The 8,568-nt window shown below is 41.4% G+C and overlaps 1 long non-coding RNA gene across 13 annotated transcripts; it reads left to right on the forward strand.

Moving 5' to 3' along the window:
• Positions 1 to 12: 12 nt before the first annotated feature.
• On the forward strand, positions 13 to 7,624 carry LOC125532168. Of its 13 annotated transcripts, none has more exons than XR_007293824.1 (15): positions 13 to 273; positions 583 to 643; positions 871 to 996; positions 1,084 to 1,225; positions 1,408 to 1,479; positions 1,585 to 1,641; positions 1,926 to 2,054; positions 2,683 to 2,760; positions 3,859 to 3,985; positions 4,080 to 4,242; positions 4,323 to 4,421; positions 4,521 to 4,597; positions 4,958 to 5,131; positions 5,268 to 5,795; positions 6,033 to 7,624. It is a non-coding gene; the product is annotated as an uncharacterized LOC125532168 (long non-coding RNA). The 13 variants fall into 13 exon arrangements; XR_007293821.1 differs by lacking the exon at positions 871 to 996 and having other exon boundaries at positions 6,033 to 6,147; positions 7,071 to 7,624; XR_007293818.1 differs by lacking the exon at positions 871 to 996 and having other exon boundaries at positions 6,033 to 6,147; positions 7,341 to 7,624.
• The last annotated feature ends 944 nt before the right edge of the window (positions 7,625 to 8,568 follow it).

Raw genomic sequence — 8,568 nt, forward strand, 5'->3', positions numbered from 1 at the left:
CCTAACCCTAGCAGCTCCCGCCGCCGCCTCCGCCGTCTACTTCCCCGGCGTCGTCACGGTCGTCCTCGCCTGCACACGGCAAGAGGAGCGCCCCCACCCTCTCCTCTCCTCCTCCCCTCATCACGAGCCAGGATAGGGAGGGCCACCGTGGCCGGGCAGGTCAGGCGGCGCGTCCAGATCACCGAGGAGCCGCCCGCAAGGTCGGCCATGGCGCAACCGAGCAGAGCAAGTGAGGAGGGAGACGCTGGTTCCTCTTTCCCGCTGTTTATATAGGTCTGTATATCGTGATTCGTAGGGATCAGGTTAGGTTTGTTAATTTTAGCCTCGACATGGTCCGGTTGCTGCGGATTGGCCCAGTGGATTTGATCTCCCCCGAATCTTTTTGCATTTGGATCCTTTTGCATCTCCTATTCCTCTTTTGGTTTCTTCTTCTTGCCTCTGCCTTTCCTTTGGATGTTTCTTGGGCTATTTTGGCTGCTTGCTGGGCGTTTATTTTCTTCTCTTGCTTCTTTCATTTTTGTGTGCTTCCTCTTCACCTGATTGACATTGTATTGTTTATGTGCTGGCTAATTTGTTTTGCAGGTACTACGCTTGTCGTGGATTGCTGCCTCACGTGTACGCAGAGCACATCTTGGGTGTTTAGGTAGCTACTTACCCCCTAATTTATTTTTCTTATTAGGTTTGATGCGTGTATGGCTCCCTAATAAGCAGTTCTCTTTGGTGCATCATGTTCTTCCGGTTGCTTGATTGATTAGAGAGTCATGCCATATTTATTTATGAGAGGAAGTGCTTGATAGATAGGGATTTAGTAGAAGAAACTGCTATATGGGGATGACCGTTGTATGTTTATTAAAGAAATTTTTTATGCAGGCCTCAGGCTTTCTTGGGTTTATTAAGTGAAAGAGTTAGATTAGCCAGCCAGTTATCTTTCGGTTTGCACATAAATCCTTCATCTTTAGTACCTGAGCTCAGCCGTCTTGTGAATCTTTAGTACCTGTATGTGCTCCTGCGATGAATTCATCGTTTCTGTTATTTGAATAGAACAAAATGGTTTGATTTTCTCAATATGAACTTGATTTGCAGGGAGTTGTACAGGAACAACCTCAATGGCGAGATCCCAAAAGAATTGGGCAAACGGAAGAAATTGATCGGTTTGGATTTGTATGGCGATAATCACCGGAAGAATCCCCAAGTCACTTTCCAAGCTCAGCTCACTAATATTGATGTATGTATTATCCTCTGATTGCAGTTAATTCCTCCACAGTACAAATGCCCACTCTGAAAAAACTAGAGTACTAATTGATGGCATCTTTAGTCCAAGTGATGTACCCAAAATGGCTGGGTAGTCGTGCCCATAATTCGGATCATACTGAAATGCAATTTAAAAAGTTTGTTAAAAGGATGTAGATTCATGCACCTCCGGGAAGAGGACGACCCGCGGTGAGCAGCATCTGATCCGCCGTGCGAAGTTAGCTAGCGGTCAGCGCCCTCTCCACTTCCCCCACCCCCCTCTCTCTCACAGTCTCGCATGGATTTACGAGGTCATTCCCTCAAGATTTGATATTTTGATCTGTTCATTTGCAGGGGGTCGGGTCCCAAGGGGTAGAGATGCAGTTCTCTAGAGCTACTGGGAAGAAGAAGGTATGTAAGCTCTTGCTCTTCTATGTTAATTTAGCAAACGAAGAAAATAGGAAGAGTATCTGCATATCTATTTTGGTGCTCTCAGTCTCATTTCATGATTTATCCTGTAGCTAAGTCTATTTCATGTGCATATCCTGTGAATCACCTGCTAGCTGTTGATTTACTCTTTGTTGTGAGTTTGTTAGAAAAAAAATACTTTCTTATCTTGGTTCTGATTGTGCACCTTTTTGGCTTAGAAAAAAGAGCAATTTCTTGAGCATGAGCAACTGATCCCCAGGCTGCAGGTACTGATTTCGTCTCGACTCGGTGCAACTACTCCACGATTGATTCAATCCAATTTTCTGAGCCCAGACCAAAATATTTGTTGAACAACTTGCCTCAAGTATATTGGGACCCTTTGTGATCTATATTAGGTGAGAAAATCATGCTCAGTAATATAATTTTCTGCAATAGGACTATGGCTTGATAATACGATATACATGATATTATCCATGTCCTATGACAGTTTAAATTTGGTAGTATTCCGCTAGGATTGGAAATACTCTCTTGGTAATTAATATTAATATTTGTGTGGTGTGATTGACTGACTATGCAAAAGAATCTTGAGTATGATTCATATAGTGTGGGTTTTAATTATACTTAATGCTTAGGCCTTTTGCCTGAACATATTGTTACTTTTGACTAACAACAAGTTCATAAATTGTTGCTCTATAGTGATAGTACTCTTAGATTATTTCATTCTTATTGGTTTGGATGCTGAAATATCTCTCTGACCCTATATGAAAATATTGGTTTGTGTAAATAATGCACATCACATAGTTTTTCTGTTGGTAAGTAATTCTTAGATTGTTTGCTATGATACCAGAATCTTCAGGTGATAACATGAATGATGCTGAAATATCTCTCTGTGACTTGCTTGCTTCGATTCTATCCATTTGCTCCTGTGCAGCACGCTAGCTCGCCGCGGTTCATCAGGGAGCAAAGCGCCCCGGCCATCTCTCTCTCTCTCTGATGTCAACCTCGGTTGCCTTTTATTTTCAGATCTGCAATGGGCTGAAGAACGAGGCAGTCCTTGGAAGCAGCACGTACATGTGATGCCCCTCTCACTCTGGTTCTAAGGTTGCTTCTCACCATATTCCATTCCTCTCACATTTTTTCTTTCTTTTCTGGGCTTTTACTATCATGTGTGTGCTATGCTTCTGACAAAATATCTAATTCTGATGTTTATCATGTCTATGTAAGCATTATGTTCTCCTTTGTTTAATTTCATTATTGCTATGCAAAGAGAAATCAAGGATTACTTCTCTTGGTACATATGCAGTGTATTTTTGTTTCGGGTAGTAACAGTTCAGTTAGAGGTGAGATGCATCGACATAGATGGTTGAAGGCTATACATTAGTTGGATATATAGATTGAGCAATACACATGTTGCACCATCGCTGAATTAGGAGAAGAGTAAATGGTGCATTTGGTTTTGAGTTATTCTTGGTTTTTTAGTTGTGGATTACTGTTAAGAATGATTGCCCTTATTAATAAGGATTTAAATGTGTTGTTCCAGATCCACATGGGTTGGTTTTGAGTTATTTGTTTGGGTTAGAAAATTGTCAAAGCATGCATCTATTAACATTTAGAGAAAACTTTGCATGTGTTTATTCTGGGTTGTAGTTTTACCATAGTATCCTAGGAGATGATATGCCTTCAGTGTCTAGTTAGTACATGTCTCTCCTTTTCTTTTCTTGATACAATGTTAGATCCATGATAGTACTCTTTTTAGGTGGATTTGCTTTGTATTAAACCCTAAGAATAGTTAGTAATAGTTGTGCTTTTGCTTGTGTCATCTATAACGAGGCCTATCTGTGTGGATGATGTCCTTCTTCTGGGGTGCATGGATAACGAGGCTTCCTACTGCCAGCGTGGTTCTATGTATATTATGATCATGCTATCTCTGCTTGTGTTAAAGGAGCCCTTAATGATACTTAGCTCTAAATTTTATATACTACTTGCTCTTCAATAACTGTATATACTATGAACGGTCTGGTCTTGTTTTGTTCATAGCTTGCTTCACGATAGAGTTGAATTATTTCTGAAAAAGGTTATTCCATGTAACACCTTGTGTTTCCCATTCTGCATTATTTATCTCTTGTTTCTGATGAGTATTCTGTCTTCTAATCTTTTCTCCGGAGGCTATCTAATATTTGATGATTGCTATTTCTACAGATGGAGTTCAATCTTGTGTCCCTGCTTCAGGGAAATACCATTTGGCGTATCCGTGTGTATGTCTCACGACTATGGCAGCACCGTGGTGGGACTGATAATGAACCCATTACGGATACATACCGCCAGGGTACAATCATCCTATCGTCTATATGATTGTTGCCTAGACAGTTCTTTAATTCCTGTTCTCACAAATGCTTACACAATAGTTCTTCGACTGTCAGGGTAACCACATATACGCTGAGGTGCTAGAAATAATATCAACAGCTTCATGGAATGTATTGAAGAAGGTGATGTCATCATGACTCCAGCAACTCCACTTACGCATCCAGCAATCTTGCAGGGAATAGTTCTAAACCATCGGCTTCAGTTGGCATGTTACCTGAGGTAAATTCAGTTTCCTCTTTGCCTATGCTCTATAGACTTGGTCGCCATGCCTCTGTGATCACATTACTTCCCATTTTCAGGGTCGTACTTCCCATTACAGGCCGGCGAGATGGCAGATTCGGTTAGTGAGAAGATCGTCCAAAAGAACATCGTCGAGAAAGACGAGCTGATGCAAAGAGGTGATTACTGTTATTCTGCCAGTCGGCATCGCTTCCACTGAAAATGTACCCATGTTTGTTGCCTGATATGATTTTCCCCCTTGTGCCCATGGTTTTCAGGTTTGAACCATTTGTTCCTGTTATTGCCCCAGTGAGTGAGGGAAAGAAAGGCAGGAAGAAGTGATCCCTTCTGTTAGGTATTTATCTTATCTGTTTAACTTGCTTTGATGTGCATGTTACCATTTCCTTGCTTTCTTGTGTACATATTGTTCTACTTCATTTGTCCTCTGTTATCATTTTACCTTGTATCAAATCATGGAGTGCTTTGGGCCCTCGCATGATGTGCACCATCCTTTGGAGTGCTTAGGGCCCTTGCATGTACTTGCAAGTAGATTTGACTTTATTGCCTTGACTTGATACAATGGTACTATAGATTTGACTCAGGCAATAAATTTGTGGCATTCGGAAACAGTGTGCAGTACAATTGTATCAAATCTATTGGCATTTGTTATTATGCTTATTGATATATCTCCTCCCTCCCTGGACTATTATTGCAGCTTCTCGTGGCCAGGGTCGCAATGTACGTGGAGGTGTTCAATAGAGGGGACATTTTGCCGCCCTATAGCATCAGGAAGAGGAACAGCAGGACCGGGCTGCGCTTCACCTATAACGATGGCATCTGCCTGAACTCAGTTAACCTGAACTCCATAACTGAAGCTATGTTTATTCTGGTATATAATCTGTCTTGCTCATAATTTTCTGTTGCTAGAAGTTAGCTTCTCTATACAGTCTGATATCGCTAATCTCAAATGAATCTTTATTTATTATTTGTTTTAGTTAGTGCACCAATTTTCTTTTGCTGTGCAGTGCCTTTGAAGATGTATAGTGGTGGTGCAGACGAACTGATCTTCCTGTTCGTACTCCTACATTGCATATCTGAATTTGGCCAAGAATGGACCCCAATGCTTCTATTGCCTCAGAGGCATGCTGACCTGCTCTGCCTCCCCCTAATTTCTATCTTACACTCCTTTATGCCCTTCTGCTTCTTGATTTGATGTGCCCTGCTATCATGCTTCTTGGGTCAAGTTACTTAGTTTTTGGAGCTCTTGCTTTGTTTACCTCTTTGTTATGTTCTATGTCTTCCAGATATATTGGTTAAAACCCATCAGATTGTTGCTCTTGATTTGAAATTCAGTTGATATGAAGCAAATAAAAGGCATGCAGTGCTTTACGATTTGAGCCGCCGCCCCTCCGGCCTGCCCGCCGGCGGCACACTGCTCTTCCGGCCGCCCCTGAGCCCACGCGGCTCGCGGGATCATGCGCAGCCCCAGAGCAGCACACAGCTCACTGGTCCGATTCGTGCCACCCACGCCAACCTGAGATCCGCCTCTGCAGGTATGAACTCCCCTCCAATGTCCTCTTCTCCATCCATTATTTCTCTATTTTGTTCAACTTGTTAGCCAAGGGGTTCAGATTCTTGCCATGATTGATTGTTAGTCTTTGTACATGAATGAATTAAGATGTGATGTGAGACGAGAGCTAGCAACAGATGTGCTTGTTCTACATATAGGTGCACTTCTTTAGTCGATGCCTGTTACAATATTGAAACCATGTTACTCTTTACTGCACTAGGACGTGATGGCCAGATCGTCGCGAGCCCCTACCCTGACCCCAAGGTTGCTGGCAGCATCAACCCCGACGGCGAGGTCACCGTCACCCCCAACCTTGACGCCCAGGTCAGCAGAAGGTACATTTGATTGCTGGTACATTTGTTGTCTGAAGGCCCAAAGTTTTTAAATCTAACTTTAACCAAAGCCTTGTGATTTATCCAACTGAAGATCCAAAGCTTGTAGTTGAAATGATAGTTAGGTGGTACAAGGACCGGCATCATGTGTACCTCATTCATGTGGATACTAAAATGTGCTCTCATCCGCTATTTTGCTAGGACTTCTTTGTTCTCTTTCTTAATGCAGTCGTTGATAAGATAATTTTTATAATGTTGTAAGCCCGTAGAGAACATATGTTTCATAGTCAGTAGAATTGAGAACATTGTACATTGTACAAGGTGTTTAGTAATTCATTTTTAGAGTGTGGATTTTGTTTCGTCACGTTAGTAAAACCAGTAGCACCGTGGATCATTTTGGTACTGCTAAAATTTGGTCTTCCATAAGAGAATGGCTTGTGCACAACCTTTTATTTTGATGGATCTATGGAATTGATTTTAACAACATTGTGGACCTGAACTGTTGTATGACAGGGTTAGTATTGGTTGCCTATTCTCACCAGCCAGAAAATTTTACAATGTACTAATAAAGGGAAAACATCCGATCAACAATCAAGAGTGTCTCGTGACAAAGTTTTGGGTTTGCATCTGTCACCTACTATGTAGAGTATCTATTTGAAACATTACAAACCCCAACATTGGTCTTTCCATTAACTGTTTCACTAACACCCAGAGTCGGTACTGGTTTTTTACATGAAACAAAGAAGTGTTGATCGTATTGTATATTGCAGAAGGTAGATTAAGTGAGGTGACCTACTTTCTCACTACTTATTTGCTATTGACTTTCTTAACCATCATCCTATGCCTTCATGTTTGTTAGGGTTTATATTTTGTTGCATTAACTAAAGCACCATGTTTTGTTATTTTACTCTGTTCATTTTTATAAGGTGTGGATGGAAGAGTGACAATAACTACAGGTTGGTCAAAGATTGAAAGAAATTCTCCTTTAAATTAGTTTGGTCAAAGACATGTATGTTTCCTTGGTCTACAGAATGTCAGTTTACTAATCTTGCTAAATGTTTCCAGGAATATGTTGCTTGATGTTAGTTTACTAATCTTGCCTTCTTGATAGTTCCTTCTTGGTCACTGTAGATGTCTATTGTTGTAAAAATGTTGAGATATCTTCTCCAGGAATATGGTTTTTTCTTCACTTTCAGGCCAATGCTACTCAACTTCTCTTTCAGCGACCTTTTCTTTGAGCGACGAGAAATTTCAACCGTCCTTGGCGAAGGACTGCTATCTGATTGTCACTAGCCTCTTGTGTAAATGCTTCGCTTTCAATATTTTGCACTGTCTTGCTGCCTATGTGCTACTCAAGCCTGATCTATTAAACATTACTTGGCCTATTCCTTTGTGCCGAGTTTGATGTGCCTCAATTGTACTCTATGATAAGTACTTTGATTGGAAAATTCATGAGGTTAAAGATTTGCATTGCTTTTCGTGTTGAACCGTGCATTGATTACATATTTCAGGGCGTGCTTCTTACTGATTTAGCGTTACCTGGTTACAAAAGGTTAGGACCGGCACCCTCGCGCCAAGGCGTGTTGCCAATCTAGTTCCATAATATTTCTGCTTGCGTACACATATGTAACCTGCTTCGCCCCCCCTATTCCGTTCTGCCTTCGTAATTAACGTGGAACCTCATGCGTCAGCGCATGTACGGGTATAGCCCATTAGTTACAAAGCACAAAAATGCCAAGAAGGCCATCGTGGAAAAAAGGCCCTCCTAGTCATAGCACGAAGCCACATATCGCTAAGTCGCTCGTCTGTTCGTTTCCAAGCCGCTGCCCGCTGCTGCGATCGAGACTGCCGCTCAAATCAGGTCTCTCCCTCTCGCCACCGTCGAGAAGCGAAGATGGAAGCGGACGCCGGGACATGCAGGCGCCGCTGCGCCGGATCCACGGAAAAGTTGCCGGCAGCCCGGACACACGGCGATTGAGTGGCAACAACGCAAAGGAAAAAAAGTAATTTGTTTTCTCATCAGATTAGTTTGTGCCTTTAAAAACTATATATAGAAGTATAATCATACACAAACTATAGGCATTAATGAACACTATAACATTCTCAGTTATTTATTTGTGTTTGTGTAGACGTGAAGATGTAGAAATATGAATCAATTCGTTATTTTTTCAAACCAGTTGGTTCATGTTCTCAGCCATCAGAAAATGAAGCTATTGTGCAATCTAGTGAAGCGAACAAGCCTAATCCTAACTAACGCTAAAGAATTCCATTGATGCCATGAGGTAAGTAAGAACTATTTAATTTCAGACATTTAAAATTTTGTGATATCTGATAATTATTCTACGAAATAGCCTGGCCATAATTAATTTAGTCGATATGCAAGCTTCTAATCAATAAATTATATATGCCACAAATAAAATTCCA

Source organism: Triticum urartu, unplaced genomic scaffold, assembly GCF_003073215.2.
Source record: "Triticum urartu cultivar G1812 unplaced genomic scaffold, Tu2.1 TuUngrouped_contig_9253, whole genome shotgun sequence".
NCBI lineage: Eukaryota > Viridiplantae > Streptophyta > Magnoliopsida > Poales > Poaceae > Triticum > Triticum urartu.